Here is a 23456-nt window from a genome sequence, read left to right on the forward strand (position 1 = left end):
TTCTAGGATGTCATATAGTTAGAATCATAGAGGATGGGGCCTTTCCAGATTGTCTTCTTTCATTTAGTAATATAAAATTAAAATTCCTCCGTGTCTATCCATGGCTTAAGAACTCATTTCTTTTTAGCACTGAATGGTATTCTGTTTTCTTGATGTACCACAGTTTATCCTTTTACCTACTAAAGGACATCTTGATTACTTCCAAATAGTACTTATGAATGAATAATGAATAAAGCTGCTATGAATATCCACATGTACATTTTTGGTGGACATAAGTTTTCAACTCCTTTAGGTAAATACCATGGAACACAGTTGCTAGATTGTATGTGGTTAAGAGTATGTTTGTTTTTGTAGGAAACTGCCAAACTGTCTTATAGTGGCTGTGCCACATTGTATTCCCACCAGCAGTGAGTGAGATTTTCTATTGCTCCACATTTGATACTGTCAGTGTTTTGGATTTTACCATTCTAATACGTGTATAGTGGTATGTTTTGTTTGCTTTAATTTGCAATTCTCAGTGCTTCTCAGTGTCATCCCCTTTACCCTTAGGTGGGACAGGATGGCAAGAGGAAGATGAGGTTGGGTACTTCCCTTCCTCCATGTGGTAGGCTAGAACCAGTTGGATTTGAGTATTTCCATTTGATCAGATAGGTTAGGCTCTGATAAAACTTCTGCAGGTTGACTCTGGCAAAAGTTTCTCCAGAGTGCAGGCCGTGTTAAGAAGAATGCTCTGGTGTATATCAGAAGATCTTTTCCCTCCCCCTATTAGATGCATGAGAGGATTTTTCTCTGATATTTACTGTGGACCTGGTAGAGCTCTTGAAGATAAAGAGGTGGGGGCACCCCTGGAGTTTCTAACTCAGACTTGGGCACGCTAAACCTCTAGCAGTCTGTCAGTTACAATTCAAGTTTTCCTACCCTAGCACTGGTCTGCTTATGGATTTCTGCTCTGGTAAGTTTTGATTTTCTGTATACACTTTTCTGTCTCTCTAATTTTTGGGTCAGCAGTTTTCCCTGTGACCTCACTTCCCTGACAGATACAAGAAGAGTTGTTGGTTTTTCAGTTTGTTCAGTTTCTTTTGTTAGGATGGAGTGGTAGTTTGTAAGCACCTTACATGCCAGACCAGAAACTAGAAATTCTTAATTTCCATGATAATTCTATAAAAGTGAATATTATCCCATCTTACAGATAAAGAAACAGCTTTAGCAGTAGAGCCAGGCATCTATGAGATAGGAATTTTATTTTTTTTAATTTTTTATTAAAAATTTTTTTTTAACGTGTATTCATTTTGAGAGTGACACAGAGCGTGAGTGGGGAGGGGCAGAGAGAGAGGGAGACAAAGCATCTGAAACAGGCTCCAGGCTCCGAGCTGTCAGCAGAGAGCCCAACGCGGGGCGTGAACCCATGAACCATGAGATCGTTACCTGAGCTGACGTCAGGCGCTTCACCGATTGAGCCACCCAGGCACCCTGAGATGGGAATTTTAGACAGTAGAAGTAATTGTACATCATGACAAAGGAAAATAGATGCAATATGCCAGATTTGGCTCAAAGGCCATGGGAACATGGGAGTCCGTTTCCAGTAGAGTTAACCTGTCAGGAGAATGGGATATTGGAATGAAGTGGCTTTCACAAGGATAATTGAAGTAATGGGGTTCCTTTAAAATGGAGTGGATCTTCTAAAAATATTTCATAAAGGTAGGTTTCATATAGCACAACAATATTCTGCTAAATTGACAAAAATACCCCTATGCTTAACATCTGTTTTGTCATTTGAGGATAAGCAGCCCTGCCAGCTCAGTGTAATATTGAAGGTAGCAATATGTGTTTTGGTGTTTCCATGTCTTTTCTGTCAGTGATTCTCCTTTCTGTCTAACTTTTCTCAACCACATCAATATAAGAAATGGCATATTCATCACTGGTTGATATTAAGGCACCAGCTCCTGTCTATTAATTAATGCTAATTGCAGCATAGTGTGGATGTGTTTTATTTAGTGTTACCTTCTTGTCTCATGTGTCCTGGTTTCTTCTCTTTCATTGTGATATTTTTTAAATGTGGAAGTAGTAGAATTAAGGGAGCTAAGAGGGCTCTGAAGCCATAGGAACTAATAAGTAGTCAGTTCAGGGTAATAGTAATAGAGGAGCAAGGAGGTCCAGAAAACAAGTCTAAAAAAGAAATGAGTGGGGCGCCTGGGTGGCTCAGTCGGTTGAGCGTCCGGCTTCGGCTCAGGTCATGATCTCATGGTCTGTGAGTTCGAGCACCGCGTCGGGCTCTGTGCTGACAGCTCAGAGCCTGGAGCCTGCTTCGGATTCTGTGTCTCCCTCTCTCTCCGCCCCTCCCCCGCTCATGCTCTGCCTCTCTCTGTCTCAGAAATAAATAAACATAAAAAAAAAAAAATGTAGTAAAGTCACACAGAATGTAATGGATTCAGTTGTAGAAGGTACAATTGCAATTAGATTAAAGTGAGATTTACCAGTTTAAACAGGGATTTATTTTGGATAGATAAGTCTTGGGTAGAAAACTTCCTAGAATTACACATTTTTAACAATTTTGTCAAGATTTTTTGTTCTAGTATAGTACCTTTGGTAACAATGTCTTACTCTCAACTGGGTCCTTTTTCAGACTTCACACCCCTCCCTTTTCATTGTTACTCCTTCCACATAAATCACCGAAATACTGACTTCTGAGCAGATTTCCATCTCATCTTACTGATTCAAAATTATTAAAAAGATTAGTTTATTATACTCAGGAAGTAGTAACAGGGTATCTTCAGAGTCTTGAATTAATTATGTAGGACTGTTTGCATTATTTGATGAAACCTATTCTACTTTTAATTCTTGTACCTGCTTTTTATCATTTTTTTCCTCATTTTCTATTCCCACTATCAGATGGTTCTTCATCTCATGTTAATGCATCTGCCCTTGCTGTGCCTCTCAGTCTGCGTATTGGAAAACCAGATAATCAGGCTTGTCATAATATTTCCTAGCAGCTGCCAATAGAGATTCCAAAGGCAGTACTGATGACTAAAGCAGCATTTTTATTTGTTAATAAAGTATTTGGGGATTTGGATACATGACACCTTTTTATTTTTGTATTTAGAAAATTTTTTTCAATGTTTATTTTTGAAGGATAGAGACACAGAGAGTGAGCAGGGGAGGGGCAGAGAGAGGAGATACAGAACCCGAAGCAAGCTCCAGGCTCTGAGCTGTCAGCACAGAGCCCAATGTAGGGCTTGAACTCACGAACTGTGAGATCATGACCTGACCCAAAGTTGGACACTTTACTGACTGAGCCACCCAGGCACCCCAATTTATATTTTAAATGTTTATTTAAACACTGCTTTTGTGAGTGGGGGAAGGACAGAGAGATAGGGAGAGAGAGAATCCCAAGCAGACATGTTGTCAGTGCAGAGCCCAATGTGCGACTCAATCCCAGGAACCATGAGATCACGACCTGAGCCAAAATCGAAAGTCGGACACTTAACTGACTGAGCCACCCAGGTGCCCCCATGGCACCTTTTTTTTTTACAAAAAAATTATTTTACAGTTTCCTTGGCTAAAATTTGTTTAAGTAAATAAACTCAATTTTAGCATGAATTCCACATACATATGAGACTAGAACAATTGAAAAAAAAAAAAAAGAAGGAACCTTAAATACTGAGGTAAGCTTAAAAGTGTTTCATTTTTCACATATGCCTTCTTCTCTTCCCAGCTGTTTTTCATTTTCTGGTATTTTCTCTCCCTATATTTTATTTCTTGATGCTTTTTATTTATCCCTTAAAACATGTTTTAATTAGCTGGGACTTGTTACAACATCTAAATTCTTAAGCTCAATGTAATCTTTAAGTTGATGAATAACTTACCTTTGGTCCACAGATACCTATAAGGTCATGGATAGAACTGCATTTTCCTTGGTAATACAGGTTCCAAGGTAAAACATAACTTTTTCTTGCTAATCTTATGTATTCATTCAAAAAAACTGAGAAATGGTCCATAACTTTCCAGATTGCCAAAGGTTTCTGTGCCACAAAGACCGTTAAGAATCCCTGAGAGGCCGTCTCTAGTTGCAGGTCATGAGTTCATATCACTGCTGCCAGAAACCACAAAGCCTTTGGGGTTTGAGCCACAGAGTTCTGATAGGTGTGTGGTACAGGAATTCAGTTAAATTTTGTTGTTGCAACACTGTTAGGTAAATTTTCAGACCTCATTTATGAAATGAGGCCATTTAAAAATGGCTGAAATTCTGAAATTTGTTGAGAAAATTAACTTGAAGTATCAATTCTTAAGTCATAGATGAAAAATGTATCACAAGGAAAATGGCAGCATAATCTCAAAGTATAACAAGACTATGGGCTTTCAAACATTTTTTTTTTTTTGGCACCTCAGAATAAAAAGTATATTTTATTCCATACTTTGGTTTATAAAAACAGAGACAGGTTTCATAAAACAATATTGATCCTTGCTATATATTCTGTATATTCTATTTCATTTTCTTAAAAGTCCTCGGACCTCTAACACTGATTTTACAACTCACGGTAGATTAGGACCTGCCGTTCAGAAAACATTCCAAGATGTAGAGCCAAAAAGATAAGATTGTGAAATACATTAAAATATTTTGTATGTTTGGCATCTCAAACAAGATCTCTTAGGAAATCAAACTTGCCTGTTGTAAAATAGCATTTTAGAGAAGTGGGTACATGTTTATACCCTGGGAGTAGTCATTAAGCTGCTTATGCCATGCCATTTATATTTATTATCTTAAGGATATCTTAGGGACTTTAGAGTAATGGAAAGCTAGCCACTAAATAATTTTATTTATTTATTTATTTTTTTTTTCAACGTTTATTTATTTTTGGGACAGAGAGAGACAGAGCATGAACGGGGGAGGGGCAGAGAGAGAGGGAGACACAGAATCGGAAACAGGCTCCAGGCTCTGAGCCATCAGCCCAGAGCTGACGCGGGGCTCGAACTCACGGACCGCGAGATCGTCACCTGGCTGAAGTCGGACGCTTAACCGACTGCGCCACCCAGGCGCCCCACCACTAAATAATTTTAAATGGAGTTATGCGTGAGGTGATTATGTAAATTAGATTTGCATTTGAAAGATGTCTGAGAATAGGAAGGGGGTAGTAGACAAGGGAAGACTAGGAAGCCACTGCATTAGCTAATATTGTTGCCTAGGGTGTTGACAATAGGGATGAAGGGTTATGAATGAATTGTGTTGATATTTAAGAAACAAACAATATAGTAATGGATTATATGAAAAGAATATATCCAAGAAGTCAGCTATAGAAACATCAAGAACGGGTTACTTTGGGAGAAGACTGGTTGCAAAGGGGTATGGGAATAGGACAATAATGGGATGTAAAATTGAAGGTGGAAGAGTTTGTTTTAAAGAGAAACACTTGATCATGTTTAGGGGCACCTGGGTGGCTCAATCGGTTAAGCATTGGGCTCTGTGCTGACAGCTGTGCCTGCAGCCTGCATCAGATTCTGTGTCTCTCCCTCTCTCTGCCCCTCCCATGCTCATGCTCTCTCTCTGTCTCTCAATAATAAGTAAGCGTTTAAAAAAAAAGACTTAATCATGTTTATAAGCTGATAGGAAGGATCCAGTGAAAAGAAGAGGCTGAATAGGAAAGGCAGCAAAAATCTACAGTATAAGTTTTCTCGAAGGTAGAAACAGAATCCACCTAAAGGTAACAGGATTGACCTGTTTTTATGATTAAAATTTATAATTATTGTTTTAATAATTGATACATTCATGTAGTCATTCTATAAGCATATAGATGAAACATCTTATTTCTCTTTTGTAGCCACCTAGTTCCGTATCCCATAGGCAACTAATGTTAATGTTTTTGTGGATCCAAGAGATTTTATACGCATACAAGCAAATACAGATAGTCCTTCCTCACCCCTTTACACAAAAAGCCCACTATACACACAATTCTGCACCTTGCCTTTTTTCACCTGTCAGTATATGAAAAGCTTTATTCTTCCTTAGGGCTAAATAGTATTAATTGTATGTAATGTTATTTAACCAGATCCCTATTTGATGGACATTTAGGTTATTGTACTTTTTTTATTTAAAATTTTTTTAATGTTTATTTTTGAGATTGAATGTGAATGGGGGAGGGGCAGAGAGAGGGAGAGAGGGAGACACAATCCAAAACAGGGTCCAGGCCCCAAGCTGTCAGCCTAGAGCTCAGCCCGGTGCTTGAACCCACCAACTGTGAGATCATGACTTGAGCTGAAGTTGGATGCTTAACTGACTGAGCCACCCAGGTGCCTCTAGGTTGTTATTGTACTTTTGATAGTGCCTCTACTTTAACAAGATGGAAGACTTTTAACTGGAGATAGGTGCACACATGGGCAGGGGTGCAGGTTTGACTCTGGGACATCTAAAGGGGCCTGAATGATCTGATTGTAAAGAGTGAGGTGGTCCATTTTGGGACCATTAGATAGAAATGGAATATTTAGGGTCAAGAGTTGATATGTGGAGATTTTTACTTGGTCAAATGAACAGGAATTCACTTAAGGAAATCTGATCTGGTCCATGAAGGTGAGGAGTCACTGGACCGGAGTTGGAAACAGCAGCCAGGAAAATTCCTGAAACTGCATAATTTGTCAATTGAAAGTCACTTTCAGAAGTCACCTTTTAATAGAGAAGTAGGACTACTTTTGGTAGCCTCAAATTGGAACTCTCTATTCAATGTTTAATGGATCTAGCCCATCTGGAGAGCAAAAACTGTTTTGGGTTTAGAAGCTGTAAGAAGACATTACTGCCGAATTTCTGAAGAATTTCAGTTTTCATTTATAATTTATAATATATATAATATTTATACATCATCAGTTATATAACTTGTAATTTTATATATCAGTTATATAACTTGTAATGTTTATCTTAAATAGAAACATTGACTAAACCTAACTTAACAGTTTGTTTCCAGAGTGACTGAAGGCACCTTCAAAGTGGTTATAATTTTTTCATCAGCTTCAGTGTGTGTGTGATATCACTTGCACTGGTAGATACCATGGACCAAGTGTAAGAAAAACATTTAACAGTTCAAAGTCATAGTTGTGCTAGAGACAGAGAGCAAACAGGGGAGGGGCAGAGAGAGAGGGAGACACAGAATCCAAAACAGGCTCCAGGCTCTGAGCTTTCAGCACAGAGCCTGACATGGGGCTTGAACCCACGAACCGTGAGATCATGACCTGAGCCAAAGTTGGACGCCCAACCTGCTGAGCCATCCAGGTGCCCCCCCCACCATGTAAGTGTTTCTTAACCCTTTATTTGTTTAATAACTCTTGAGAAATTATAAACCACAAATCCTCTTTGTAGAAAGATGCACAGAATTTTGCATGCAATTTCAAGGAATTTAATAACCTCTGTTATGTTATATCAAATTTCTGTTCTACGTTCTTTCATTGCCTTCTTCAATATATATTGTCTACCACTGCCAAAATAATAGCCTTTATGTTATACTCTTGCTTGATTCCTCAGTGCCTGCAGTTTAATATAAAGGCCAAATATTTAAGAATATTTATCCTCTACTTTTGGAAATTTGAATAGATGTGACAAGGTCACACAGCTCTTTTAGAACACCAGACTGAGCCAGATTTTCTTGACTTATGGTACACAGCATGTTCTGTAATTGCATTTCATTATATAATTCTAAACCAAGAGTGGCTTATGTACTTTAAAAAGATATCTTGAAGTTTGTTAATCGTTTTTCTTTTGTAGTTTTATACTTTAAATGTAAAAAACAAAGTTAATTTCCACTGATTTGTAGTATACCTTTTGCATTCAAAATTGCATTGTTGAAACCAAATGCTATTTAGCTAATAGTCATACCGTGCGTTCAGGGAACTCTCAAAAGACATTGGAATTTACATATATATATATGATATATATGTGATATATATATCATTCATATATATTATATATGATACATATATATAGCATATATAATATATAATGATATATATCATATATAATATATATTATCATATATAATATGTGTGATATATAATATATATATTTGATATATATAATATATATCATATATATGTAAGTAAATCTATATGATTGATTTACTATTTATATCTTAAAAATGAAGTTAATACAGTCTACAACTGATGATGAACCTTGAATACATTATGCTAAGTGAAAGAAGCCAGACACAAAAAGTCACATTCTGTGATTCCATTTATATGAAATATCTGGAATTGGCAAGTCCATAGAAACAGATGGTGGCCAGAGGCTGGGGAGAAAGGGGAATGGGTGGTAACTACCTAATGGGTACAAAGTTTTTATTTGTGAGGGATTAAAGTATTTTTGAAGTAGATAGAGGTAGTGGTTGCACAACATTGTGAATGTACCAAAAACCACTGAATGTTCTCTTTAAGTTGGTTAATTTTATGTTCTGTGAATTCATCTCAATTTTTAAAAAGTAGATTTAGGCTCAAAAAAAAGAATTAGACTCATCTGTGTATACCATATTCTTAGCAGAATTAAATGTACCTTGTGAGTTGTCTCTATGTTGCCTTCATTGTCTTTTCAGCTTACAAATGAGAATTTCTAACTTTTAAAATTAGCTATTTACTTAGTGATACCAACTTTTTTTACTTTTTTACTTTTTTACTTAGCTATTAGTGATACCAAGTTTTTTTCTTCTTATAATTGCAAATTAAATAGAATTACATAGAAATAAAAATTAACTCATATTTTCAATACTGTAATGCAACCATAGTTAACATTTCAATGGGCATGTCTTTATGATTTTTTTCAAATATAATTATTTTGAAATGTATGCATAATAGCACTTAAATATTTTTGCATCCTTTTACTTTTTTTTTTAAATTTTTTAAAAAATGTTTATTTTTTGGGAGACAGAGAGACAAAGTGGGAGAGGGGCAGAGAGAGAGGGAGACACAGAATCCAAAGCAGGCTCCAGGCTCCGAGCTGTCAGCACAGAGCCCGACACAAGGCTCGAACCCACGAAGCGCGGCATCGTGACCTGGGCTGAAGTCGGACACTCAACTGACTGAGAAACCCAGGCACCCCTGCATCCTTTTACTTTTAATGTCAGTTTATAAGCATTTTTCATGTTGCCACAGTCTTCAGAACTCTAATTTTTAAAATCCATTAATTCTGTTGTCTGTATTATTCACCTGCATATTTACGTTATTGATATTCCAGGGTGAATTTCTTGATTCCTGATGGTGGTAAATGTAGAGGAGATGGTGGGGTGTGTTTCTCATGTCAAAATTGTAAAAAAAAAAAAAAAAAAAAAAAAAAAAAAGAGTGTGCTGTCAGCTTCAGTTGGAAAATAATTTGTAAATAGCTGGTCATCTCTGTTTACATAGCTGGATAACCTTGCTGAGAACAACTTCACATTTGGTTTCTAAGATTAATCTAGTAATCCTAACCTCTGTTTATTTATATTTGTACTATTGAGGTCAGGTTAGGAATCTTTGTTTTTTTGTTTTTTTTTTTGTTTTTTTTTTTTGTTTTTGAGGTGCATTACTAAGAGGACTTAAGCACCCTGTATTCTATGTTCTGCTAATCTCCCATTTCTCTTACTAGTTAACTTTCCTCATGATCTGATCCATGGAATTGAGCTTGAGGAAGAATCTAAAGATTAAGCCTAATTTTTCATTTTCAGACTTGTAGGAGCTGACATTTGGGACAATCTCAGTAGTCTAATGGACAAATACCAGCATCTCACTATGTATTCCATATAGTCTCAACATTGAGATACAGGACATTCTCTGTATCTGTGTCTAAAAAGGATCATTGTAAGAAAACTGTAAGTTTTCTTCTTTCTTATGTTAGGGTGTGTTACATGAAACAACATATGAACAATTAGAAAGCAGGCATTAGGGATACTTGTATATTAGGGATATATGCTATCGAATAATGGCATTAGAAAGTAGGAACCACGGGTGGGGGTGCACAGAGGCGGGGGCGCCTGAGTGGTTCAGTCGGTTGAGCGTCCGACTTTGGCTCAGGTCATGATCTCATAGTTTGTGGGTTCGAGCCCCACGTCGGGCTCTGTGCTGACAGCTTGGAGCCTGGAGCCTGCTTTGGATTTTGTGTCTCCCTCTCTCTCTACCTATCCCTCACTAGTACTCTCTCTCAAAAATAAAAACATTAAAAAATAATTTAAGAAGGTAGGAACCACCTATGTAGAAGCTGCAGCAACTGACCTGACTAGAGGATGTAGAAAGTCTGTTTGGTCAGACTAATTTTAGGCATCCTTGAATCACCCTGGTTCTTTCATATAAAAAGTCCTGTACGATTTGTACACTCCTCTCACCTGTACCCCAGAGTATTTCACTAGGCTTCTAGGAAAAATCTCATGTAAAAATGTGAGCATTTTCAAAACAGTCTTCAACAAATGGTGCTGGGTCACCTGCATTACCACACGGAATGTAGTTGGACCCCTTTATCACACAGTATACAAATAATAACTCAGTTGTTCATATACTTAAATATAGAGCTAAGTCTACACAAGTTGTAGAAAATATAGGGACAAGTCCTCATGACCTTGGTTTAAGCAAAGCCTTCTTAGATATGATATCAAAAAGCACCAGTGACCCAAAAAATACATAAGGGAACATCAGAATTTAAAACTTGCATGTCAAAGGACACCATCAGGAAAGTGAAAGACAACCCATGGAATGCTAGAAAGTATTTGCAAATCCTTTATCTGATAAGAGACTGATGACCATGATATGTAAACAACTTGTACATCTCAGTAAAGACAACCCAGTTTCAAAAAAGGTAAAGGTTATGCATAGACATTTCTACAAAGAAGGTAATGTAGATGGCCAGTCAGCATGTGAAAAGATGCTTAATAATCATGTGCTCTCAGGGAAATAAGAATCAAAACCACTAAGATGGCTATAAAAAAAACGAGGATTTGGTAATGATGTGGGGTAAGATTGTAACTCTCATGCACTGCTGGTGGGAATTTGAAAATGGTACAAGTACTTTGTTGTTTTTAAGTTTTTTACTTTAATTCTAGTGTAAGTACAAGTACTTTGGGAAGGAGTGTAGCAGTTCCTTAAAAGATGGAACATAGTTATGTGGTCTAGCAGTTCTCCTAGGTGTATACCCAAGACACATGGAAACACATCCACACAGAAACTTGTTCACAAATGCTCATAGCAGTGTATTCATAGTAGCCAAACAGTGGAAACAACACAGATGCCCATGAGTTGCTAAATACATTATATAACTGGTGATGTGTATATGCAATGAAATATTAGTCAGCAATTAAAAAGGAATGAGGTTCTGATACATGGTGCAACGTGGGTAAATTTTTAAAACATGCTAAATTTTAGGCCTCCAAAGACCACGTTAGTATGATTTCATTTATATGAAATGCCCAGAACAGGCAAATCTCTAGAGATACAAAGCAGATTAGTGGTTGCCTAGGGCTGGGGAATTTGGGGGAAAAGTTTAAATGACTGCTAAAAGGTATGAGGTTTCTTTGGGGGATGATGAAAATCTGAATCTGAAATTATGATGATGGTCACATAACTCTTTAAACATAATAAGACCAATGAATTGTATGTTTTAAAATGGATTAATTTTATCTTATGAATTAGAGCTCACTAATTGTTATATTAAGTATAGGCTTTTTACTTTAGTGGTACTGTATTTCCTCAGTGTGGGGAGGTACTTTTTAAAACTTTTCGATGCTTTTTGGGGGTGCCTTGGTGGCTCAAACAGAGTGTATGGCTCTTGATCTCAGGGTTGTGAGTTTGAACCTCATGTTCAGTGTAGAGATTTGTTAAATAAACTTTAAATACATTAAAAAAAACCTTTTCAGTGCTTTCTGAAGTCAAATGTATATTTTAATTGATGTGTGTACATTTAATGGACTGGTCTTCCATATAGCCTCAAACTGTTAGAATCCAAGAAATACACCTTTTAAACTATTTTGCAAAATTCTTACAACCGAAGTTTAGCAATCTTTGGAGGAAATTAATTTTTATTGGTGATATTAGCCCTGGTCCTTCAAAAAATAACTTTAAAAAAAGAAGGGTGCGGGTATCTGTTAGGGAACTTATTGCAGTAAATGTAATACCAGACTTCCTGAACTCCAAGGCCAACTTTTGGCTGTTACAGACACATTCTTTTTGGAATTAATACCTTTTTTTTAAAGCTCCCATCTTTTAACTCTTTAAAGGCTGTGCATATTCTGCCTCTAGTTGGTTTTGCAAAGAATTCTTGGGGTTATTACTCTTAGCTTTCAAGGATTCCAGTATTTTTTGGTTGCAGCAAAGACATGGTTCCAACAATAACTCATGCACTAAGTCAGAGGAATATCTCTTAGCCCACAACTACCCTGGAAATCTGTCCTACTGGTAAATAATTCTCTGTCAATAATTGGGTGCTACTTCCCCTCTGGAAACCAGCGTGCTTGATGAGAGTCTAATTTAGGAAAGAAAATGGTGGTAAGTGCTTAAGAGACTCTTATTTTAGACAAAATTAACTTAGAGGATCATTTTAATGATACACATGGATTGGAAGCAGAAAGCTGTCAAGGAACCAAGGCAGCCACTCTCCCATTTCTCTTACCCAGGGGTTTAAGGATTTTTTTATTTGTGGGCTCTCCTAATGTCTACTTCACTCAGCATCTCTAATCTGTCTTGAATACTGTCTGTTTCCTCATAACCCCAATTTATACATGCCTCTTAATTTGCTACTCGATGACCTTTTCAGGTCAGTTGATTCAGTTTTCCAATTCTAAGAGAAAAAAAGAATCCGATTGGTTCATGCTCTGTCCATTCAGGAGGTGCTGCAAGTCATCAAAACTGTTGGCTAGCCTATAGGCCTTTGGAATGTATGCCTGTCCCAGAAGCTGCCAGGTCATGGGCAATTTAGAGATAGTAGGAGCTGTGGGTGAGGTAGCTGTATTATTCACTTGTTTACTATTTCTGGATCCCTCTACTATAGGGGATTTAGGTTTCAGAAGAGCAGAGACCTTACTTGGTCATAGCTGTATCTCCTTTACCTAAAGCAGCATCTGAAACGTGGTTGGGTGTTCAAGAAGTATTTTAATTGGTGCCTGGGCTCAAAATGTGACCTTGATTTCAGTTGTCTTGAGCTTTAGATGAATAAGCTTGTCTAATGACTTGCTAATGCAGGGTACCGGTAGTGATAATGCCTACCAGTACCCTAATTAGGATATTGTAATTAACCCTGTACAGTAAGTGCTCAGTGAATATTATACAGTGAATGAAAGAAGTCAATCTTTTTGTTTAAAAATAAGCAAACAAATGCCAAACCACCTCCATGGAAGCAGTGTTCTTCCTTGCAGATCATTAGTTTGTATACTTTCTCAATAAATATAACTTCATCATTTGTCAGTATCATAGATGGGATGCTGGCTCTTTCCCCCTCTCTATAAAATTGTTACCCTTCTATGGTTCAGGAATTACATTAATGCTAATCTTTGGGGTTTTTGTTTGTTTGGCTGGTTGCTCGTTTGGTTTGGTCAAGATTAATTGAACATCAGAGTTAGAATATGCATTGAGACCATCAATTCCAAATCCTCCATTTTATGGCCTTAAATTTCAGCCTGGCAAAATTCAGAGAAAACATTCCCAGTAGGAGACTGCAGCTGGGGAGGGGGTGGTGCCAGCAGCAGCTTGTGAGGCTATAAGGAGAAAATCAGAAGAGCTGACTCTTACTTCCTACTGGAGCAAAGGATACAGCTTTTGGTGACAAGCTGCATTCTTTAGCAGTGACTTTATTTTTCCTTTACCACAAACCAGACTTGTACTATTTCCAGCCTCAGCACATTATTTAGGCACTTACCCACTGCATTGTTTTAGTTTCTGAAAACTCAATTCCCTAAATTGAGTCCAACTTTTAATGCACTGCATTTCAAATAGACATGTTTACACTTTGATATGTCTCTTTCTTGGCTTGTACACTCCCTAAGATTAGTGCCCTTTATATTTTTCTGCCTTCAAAATTTAATAGATGCTTCATTATATATTAACAAACAACTGGAATGCTTCAGAGATTTTTCTCATCAGAAGGTCAGACCTTGCTTTTTTATGTGACCGGCTCTGTGTTTTCTCTTTGCTCTGTCTCAGCATATTTTGTAATCCTTTGTTCTTTTTCTATTCTACCCCCTTCTGTGATGCTGCATTTCTTTTCCTAACACACTTTAATTTTAAATTCTTTTTCTTTATGGCAAATGCTTTTTTTTGGCTCTCATTTTGTTTTTGTTTTGCATGAAGGTGTAGAGAATTAAAGTATTAAGGAGAAAAATAGTGTTTAAATTTATTTGAAATATATTTGCTTCTTATTGTGAATTCCCCCTTTATCAAACATTAAGCTCACAGGGAAAGTACACGTGTGTCTCCTAACAACATTGAGAGAATGGTAGTTATAGACGTTTATGTAGATGATAGAGATAAAGGGAAGGGGGGAAAGTCAGAGGGATTAGGAAGGGTAGTGATGTTGTTATAGGAAGGCCCAAATTCAAGTCCCTATGTTAGTAGGTACTTTATTTATATTTTCTTAGTTATTCCTTGAAAAACTCTTTTAAGATAGGTGTTCTATTCATTTTTTCTGAGGAGGAATCTTAGGCTTGGAGGTATTGAATAACTTGCCTAGAGTTGCATACCTGATAAATGCCAGAGCCGAGATTAAATGAGATGTCTAATCTCTTTCCACTGTGCTTCTCTATCAATAACCTATAGTAGGCATATAAATACTGAGTATGAGAAGGATTGTGGAAGTAGAAAGAGATCATTAGTTTGGTTTTGAACGTATTCAAGTTCCCATGAGATAGGTAGGTAGAAATTTGAAAGGGGCAACAAACTGGGTATTGTTACTTGGAGAAGGAATGTTGGTTATAATTCGTATTGAGTTTTCTTTCTGGTTTTATTGTTGCTTAATCCAAATCATTAGACATTTTTTCGTAGCATGTTTACAAAATCCTGGTATGAATATATGACATGGATTACAGGAACATCAGTGCTTTGATACAAAATACTCAGTTTTCCAATAAAGTCTGTTGAATCCCTACTATGTGTCAGATGCTGTGCTGAGTAAATAGTATATATTGGTAAACAGAATAGACACATTCCCTGCCCTTATTAAGCTTATATTCTATTGATGAGGAAATAAAAATAATACACAGATAATCACGTACATTTTTAATTTTTAGCCTAAGCACAAAATACCTCATGAAGGCACCAGCATTTATGTTAGTTAGCAGTTTAGTGATTGAGATTTTAATAAACTGATTCATAGTATTTATTTCTGTAGTAAGTGACTTTATACATTGGAAATGATTTTGTGAACATATTTCGGAAGGCATTCAAAATCATTGAGGGTTCACATTTCAGGAAGTGGTGAAGGTAGGTACTATTATCAGTCATTCTTACAGAATATACTTAGCAAAACAAAAACAACTCTAATCCCAATATTATGGCATATACACCAACTTTATTAAGTATTGAACACTTGGCTTTGGTGGTGGGGAGCACCTGGGTGGCTTGGTCGGGTAAGTGCCCAAGTCTTGATTTCAGTTCAGGTCATGATCTCACAGTTCCTGATATCGAACCCTGTCAGGCTCCGCACAGATAGCATAGAGCCTGCTTGGGATTCTCTCTATCAAAATAAAAGAAGCACAATTGGCTAGGGGTTCCAGGAAATGTAAAGAAGCACTAAAATGGAAAAAAAAAAACAAAACACTAGAGTAAATTAATGGGTGACTTTAGCTATTAGTATGTAAGATTTTTTTTTTTTAATTTTTTTTTTTCAACGTTTATTTTTGGGACAGAGAGAGACAGAGCATGAATGGGGGAGGGGCAGAGAGAGAGGGAGACACAGAATCGGAAACAGGCTCCAGGCTCTGAGCCATCAGCCCAGAGCCCGACGCGGGGCTCAAACTCACGGACCGCGAGATCGTGACCTGGCTGAAGTCGGACACTTAACCGACTGCGCCACCCAGGCGCCCCTGTAAGATTTTTTTAATAGACCTTTCATCTGCTGGTTCAGTGAGGAGCAAAAACAATTCCTGTTGCGGATCTTATAGTCTGGTGGGGAAGACAAATACTCAAATTATAACAAAATGTAAAATTACAACTTTGACAAATGCTGTGAAGAAATGTTACTTGGTGTATAAAAGCCTCTAATAGAGGAGAATGGTTAGTTAGGTTTCTGAGAAAGTAGTTGGATTGAGCTCTGAAGGAAGAAGAGGCATTATTTACACAGAGTGGTGATGGAGGAGAGTATTTTTTGGTTTTTTTGTTTGTTTATTTTGAGGGAGAACATGCAGGGGAAGGGCAGAGGGAGAGAATCCTAGGCTGGCTCTGCTCTGTCAGTGCAGATCCTGACACGGGGCTTGAATTGTGAACCACGGGATCATGGCCTCAGCTGAAATCAAGAGTCAGATGCTTAACCAACTGAGTCACCCAGGTGCTCTGGAGGAGAATATTTCATGTAGAGTACAGCAGGTACTATGACTCTGTAGAGATGAGATCATGGCATTTCAGAGGAGCTGAAGGAAAACCAGTGGGGCTAGAAAGCAGTGAGTTGTTAGATGAGGATGGAGGGCCAGCTAGGTAACCAGAATATGTAGGGCTTTGGAAATCTTTTAAGGACTTTGGCCTCCATCCTAAAAGCTATTAAATGTGAAGGGGTTTTAGGTATGTGTGAGGAGGGCATAGGGTTAAATTGGATCTCTGTAACTTCTGAATAGAGAACAAATTCAAGTTTTGCTAGCTAATACTGTATACCAGGGGCAAAATGGGAGCTTAGGGTATTGGCAATAGATATGAAAAGACATAAACAGATTCTATCAGTATTTCAGTAGACAACTCACTAGAACTTGGTGATGTACTGTATATGGAAGAGTAATGGAGAGGGAGGTACGAAGGATGCCTCTGTCTTACAGAACTAGAACGGTGTCATTTGCTGACATAGGGCAACCTAAAAAGAGGACCAGATTTTGGAGGGAGTTCGTTTTGGACATGTTGAATTTGAGGTACTTTGAGCACATTGAGTTGAACTGTCAAGTAGGGACTGGAATTTAAAAGGGAGATTTAGACTAGAATATAAATTTATGAATCATTTGTATCAAGGTGGTAATTCCCATTGTCAACATGGACTTAGTTATTAGGTGAAGACTATAGGACAGAAGAAGAGGCCAGGACAAAACCAGTCACGTTTGTGATTCCAAATACAGTCACGTTCTAAGATGCTGGGGATTAGGACTTCATCATAAGAATTTTATAGGAGACACAGTTCAGCCCAAAACAACATCTCCATCTCCCATCCAAGTACTAACCAGGCCCGGCCCTGCTTCGCTTCCGATATCAGACAAGATCGGATTCAGGGTGGTATGGCCGTAAACAACAACATCTCTATCTCAAAAATGTTTATCTTTATGATAAATAATGCTCAAAATAATAGTTCCCTCGGGGGTCTTTTTAAATTTGAGAAAAGGAATAAAATGCAGGTACTGTGTAACCACCATTGTCAAAATGCACCTTTTTTCCTAAAGGAGAATTTCTTTTTTTCTTTTCCCCACAAAGGAGAATTTCTAATGAACATGGTCAAATAAACTTTGAAAACAAGAGTCAATGTGGGGAACTCCCCATCACTCTAAAAACATTTATCTAGATTATTCGTCAGTTGCATAGGAGGAGGACTCACAGAATATAGTTGGAGGACAGAATATAGAGGAGGACTTAGAATATAGTTGTAATCATAGCTCTGATTTATTATGGCAAAAGAATACAAGTCAAAGTCATCAAAGGAAAAGAGGTGTGTAAGTCCATAGGAAACAGGCAGAAGCTTCCAAAAGAATCCTCTCGTAATAGAGTCACATAATACACTTAATTTCCCCAGCATTGAATTTTGCTAGTATGTGTGAAGGGTTGTCTACCAGGAGAACCTGAAATTCTGAGTAGGCACCCACTGCCTACTACATACCAAGATTCCAGACTCCCAGGAGGGAAGCAGGTGTTCAGTGTAAATCATACTGTTTACGCACGGAGTTTAGATACAGTGAGCCATCAATTAGGGAATGGTGGGAACTGCCCCAGAATACAGATCTTTTTTATTTATTTATTTATTTATTTATTTATTTATTTATTTATTTATTTATTTATTTATTAACGTTTATTTTTTTTGAGATGGAGAGAGACACAGCATGAACGGGGGAGGGGCAGGGAGAGGGGGAAACACAGAATCGGAAGCAGGCTCCAGGCTCTGAGCCATCAGCCCAGAGCCCGACGCGGGGCTCGAACCCGCAGACCGCGAGATCGTGACCTGAGCCGAAGTTGGACGCTCAACCGACTGAGCCACCCAGGCGCCCCATACAGATCTTTTTAAATTGCTGTTTTGGGGGCTCCTGGGTGGCTCAGTCGGTTGAACATATGACCTGGGAGCTCGAGCCCCGCGTCGGGCTCTGTGCTGACAGCTGGGAGCCTGGAGCCTGCTTCAGATTCTGGGTCTCCCTCTCTCTGCCCCTCCCCCACTCATTCTCTGTCTGTCTGTCTGTCTCTCTCTGTCAAAAATAAGCATTAAAAAAACACATTTTGCCAACTAGAAAATACCATCGGATCCTAGTCAGTAAGCAGTAACTCACACATCAAGCCCTTTTAACAACTATAATGGGATTAAAATTAGGTGTATATGTTAAGAAGGGTGAGGCCATAGCATCTTTAAAATACCAGCAGTTCTTAGTCATTTCCTTTTCTCTGTGGCTTTCTGAAGAGTTGTATGTAAATTGAAATCAGAATGTTGAATCATTTTAAATATCTCAATGGTGCTTATTAGAGAGTTCCATTTGTTTAACAAAAAATACCAAAGAAAATACATTCATAATATGAATAATTAAAAGATAGGGTTTTAATTTAGTTTCTTCATAGAGTTTTCCTTTTCTGTTCTTTCTTTGTTCTCCGTACACATGTGAACCAGAAGACCAAGGAAATCTAGCCTCTTAAAAAGTACATGCTTAGAAATTACTAGTTCTAAAACAACTTAGAACAATTTAAAACAATTCTTTTTTGTTCGTAGTAGTAGGTACGTGCAGGGATTTTGGAGACCATTATTACCCATAGTCTTATACCAGTTATTCTAGTGTGACTTCATATGTGTCATCTTGTGCCAAATTAGTCAGATGGATTGGGACTGAGAGTTAGGAGTGTAGCCTCACCTGGATGGAAATGGTAATCCAAGGGTAAAAAACTGAGCTGGCAGGGGTCACAACAGAGGTCAAAGAATTTCTTGTATTCAGGGACAGGCTAGAAAGCCAGGACCAAAGCCAGGGGCAATAACAGTTAGCTTACAGTCTGCAAACCAGAGTCATTTGGTGATGGGGAGAAAACAAATGGTTAGAATAACTTAGAAATGTTGACATTTACAAAGCTCTTTGATGTTATCTTATGATTGCATCATCACCTTCTAAAGTGGTGCTGTTACCTTGATTATTCAAAGGTTTTAAGGGACGATTAAAGATACTAACAGTCACCACATTAAGTAAAAGAGTCCAGTCTTACGATTTAATTTTTCAGACTAAAAATTCCATAGTTTTAGATAGCAGCGTATGAAAAACTGTTCTGTTGATTTGTGTGATTCTGCAAACATGCCCCAGGTAGGGGGGTGGAGATGGGGATCCTCATCCTTCCCAGGTCACATTTCATCCCAGCCCCATTCCACCATAGTAGCTCAGTTTTAAATATTCTAATTATAAATAAGAGTACTCTGAACAAGATAGTTATATGGCTCATAAAACCCATTGGATTAGTATGCCATATTACCTTTTTAGAACAGGTAGTTTAAGAAAGTGACACCAGAGAAAAGATATCCCAAAGTGAGAACAAGGAGAAACTGTCCACTAGTAGCAGAATTTGACATCCCAGCCTTATGGGAAGAACTACCTGAAACAGCCCTCAGGAGTGTCAAACAAAGGACAGACAGGAAGGTATGATCAGACTTAGGAGTTTATTTTTCTATCAGTAATAGAACCTATACCGGCATAGTTTCAAAGATGGATTTGATATTGTTTGAAATTCTTAAAATTTAGAAGTTACAAAAATAATAAAACCTTTATCATAGATGAAAAGCCTTTATAGAACCATTTATTAGATATGCCTTTTTTTTGTGGCTTTCTTAAAATGTCATTTCAGTGTACCGTTCTTCAAAGTAATGTGAATAGTAATGTAAATAGACACAAGCCAAATCATTTAACTTGCAGAATCTCCTTGCTGTCTGGCAACCAGGAATGGTACAGTGGAAATTAATGACTTAAAAAGGAGACCAAAAAAAAAAGGGAGACCTGAATTCTAATTCTGTTATGTGACTGTATGCCAGTTTAGACCTATAAAATGAGAGTTGGTCTCAGTTGAATTCTTCGGTTCCTTTTTGAAAACTTTTACTTAGCTCTGCCATAATCCAATCCATTTCTTCTTTTTTAAAAAATTAAATTTTGGGGGCGCCTGGATGGCTCAGTCAGTTGAGCGTCCGATTTCAGCTCAGGTCATGAACTCCCACTCATGGGTCTGAGCCCCAGCTCTGTGCTGACAGCTCAGAGCCTGGAGCCTGCTTTGAATTCTGTGTCTCCCTCTCTCTCTCTCTCTGCCCCTCCCCTGCTCGTCCTTTGTCTCTCAAAAATAAAACATTAAAAAAAAACCTTTTTTTTTTTTTAATGTTTTATTTTTGAGAGAGAAAGAGCATGAGCAAGGGAAGAGGCAGAAAGAAAGAGAGGGAGACACAGAATCCAAAGCAGGCTCCAGGCTATGAGCAGTCAGCACAGAGCCTGATGCGGGACTTGAACCCACTAACTGAGCTTTGTTGAGGTATAATTGACATGTAAAATTGTAAATCCAATCCATTTCTTCAAATACTGGAATGTTGTTCCATAGTCATAATAGTAGAGCTACAGTGATAATAGCTAACATTCAGTGAGCTTTTTTATGTATCTTACTGTGCCAGGAATAATACTTGGAATTCCTATTGTATTGTTACAGTGGTCCTAGTACTTTACACATGGAGACACTAAGGCTCAGAGAGGTTTAAAAAATATGGTCAAGCCTTTTCTTATAGCTAGTAAGTGGCAGAGCTTTTTGACATTGAACCATGAAACTTGTATGCATTTTAAGTTTGCCTACGAGGTAAAAAACCTTGAAAAGGTGAGTATTTAAACCAAAGATGCAACAGTCGTATTTATGAGCAGTAATAACCACAGGGTCATAAGTTTTATATTCACTATAAAGCCTGATCAGTTATTTTTCTAGTGCATAAACTGTGAATTTAATATACATGTTGCATGTAACAGATTCTGAATTTGGGCTATAGACTGAAAATTTTTTGTGTATGTACAAAGCTCATTTAAAAGGCAATACGCATTTAGGGGTGCCTGGGTGGCTCAGTTGATTAAGTGTCTGACTCTTGATTTCAGCTCAGGTCATGATCTCATGGTTCATGGGATCGAGCCCTGCTGTCAATGCAGAGCCTGCTTGGGATTCTCTCTCTCCCTCTCTTTGCCCGTTCCTTCCTCCGCTCATGCGTGTGCCCTCGCTCTCAAAATAAACATTAAAAAAAAAAAATAGAAATATGCATTTAAAAAAATGTCTTTAAAGCAAAAATTGCCTGTGCTCGTAGTGCTGTAGATATACAGGGCTGAAAGAAAGCTTTCGAGCTGTACTAGAGAAATGCAGTCAGCTTGGTACTTACTGGGAAAGTTGGAAGAATGGACAGTCTCTTTTTTTCACTTGATGACTGCACTGGTTAATTGACATTTTACTGTAATCTGTATAATCTTCCTATTTCTCTTATAGGTAGACAACACCTATGTAATTAAGCTGGGCTAGAGACAGACTCTAGGTGGTAGGGAGGAGGATTGGGGAAGGCTTCATGTCAGTAACCTTCTGGGCAAGGCATAATTTGGACCACTGGACTGCAGGGAAAGGTAAGGGGAATAGCAAGAGCAAAGGCAGTAAAGTGGAAATGCATGGAGCTTACAGGAAACAGCTAGTTTGCCTGCAACAATAGATGATAGTTCTTTGAATGCAATATTAATAGTTATAATACCTACCATTTGAGTTCCTGCCATTTCAAGGCTGACCATTCCTCATTTTAAGCCTTATAGCAACCCTATATTGTAGAATCTAATCCAGATGGGTTAAATAGCTTAAACGCGGTTACTCTGTTAAGTGGCATAGAGACAGAGTGTGAGAGGGGGAGTGGCAGAGAGAGAAGTAAACACAGAATCCAAAGCAGGCTCCAAGTTCTGAGTTGTCAGCACAAAGCCCAACACGGTGCTCGAACTCACGGAACGTGAGATCATGAACTGAGCCGAAGTTGGACGCTTAACCAACTTAGCCACCCAGGCACCCCTGGGTTTTGAGATTCCTAATTAAACATTTGTTCTGAATCTCAGAGAAAAGAATATTTAAAGTCTAATGTTGAACTGCCTTTGATAAATTCTAACTACTCTCAGAAAAGGGGCCTTATACGAATAAGGCCGGTTTAAAAGGACAAAGTGGTATGTTAGGAGACACTGGAAAAGTCTTTTTCCTTGAATCAAATATTCAATATTGGAGCCTAATTTATATGTATCTGAGACTTTTCCACTACAATATCTTTTTTATTTCCACTAAAATTTGTTTGGAAAGGATATTTATACTTGAGCCCTTAGAAAGTTTCTCATTATGAGTGCTCTCAATTATTTTATTTTCAACCAGAAATGCCATTAGTTCAAAGCAGCCTCAATTGATGCTAGTTCTGGATAATTATGGAGATCATTTCACAGAATTTTTTTAAGCTTAACACAGATTAAGCAGTTATTCCTGGAGGCATAATCTCACAGTTGCAAATATTGGTGACCTGGTAAACAAGTGCTTAAATTATAGAGATGAGGAGTGATCCTAAAGGATGAATGGAGGTAACATTTTCTAAAGTGAATTGGTAGTTGTGATTTGACGTAAAATTTCCCATGAAACCTCCATACATGGATTGGAAGTTGTCTGTCTATTCAGTAGAGATGTTCTCTGGAAAGCCATTTTAGGTGGCTCAGAAATGGTGCCAGCCACAATGAAATCATTAGGTCACAGATGCACCGTCTTCCTCATATTTCATTGAGGTCTCTTCTCAAATGTCGAATCAGAGAGGTTTGTTGTGAGCATCCTGTCTAAAGTAGCATCCCCTGGGGCACCTGGGTGGCTCAGTCAGTTGAGAGTCCAACTCTTGATTTCACCTCAGGTCATGCTCCTATGGTTTGTGAGTTCGAGCCCCACGTGGGGTTCTGCACTGACAGCTCAGAGCCTGCCTCGGATTCTCTGTCTCCCTCTACCCCCTCCCACTTGTACTTTCTATAAAATAAAATTAAAATTAAATAATTAAAAATTAAATAAAATAATAATTGGTCAGATATGCTATTAAGTAAAGGCAGGGTGAAATAATCTCATAC

General features: G+C 37.9%; 1 protein-coding gene across 1 annotated transcript in view; it reads left to right on the plus strand.

The window, feature by feature from the left end:
- The window catches only part of RNF11 (ring finger protein 11), a 39714-nt gene that overhangs the window by 12185 nt on the left and 4073 nt on the right, over window positions 1-23456 (plus strand). The window lies entirely within an intron of this gene.

The sequence above is a fragment of the Felis catus genome, chromosome C1, assembly GCF_018350175.1.
Source record: "Felis catus isolate Fca126 chromosome C1, F.catus_Fca126_mat1.0, whole genome shotgun sequence".
Taxonomy (NCBI): Eukaryota; Metazoa; Chordata; class Mammalia; order Carnivora; family Felidae; genus Felis; species Felis catus.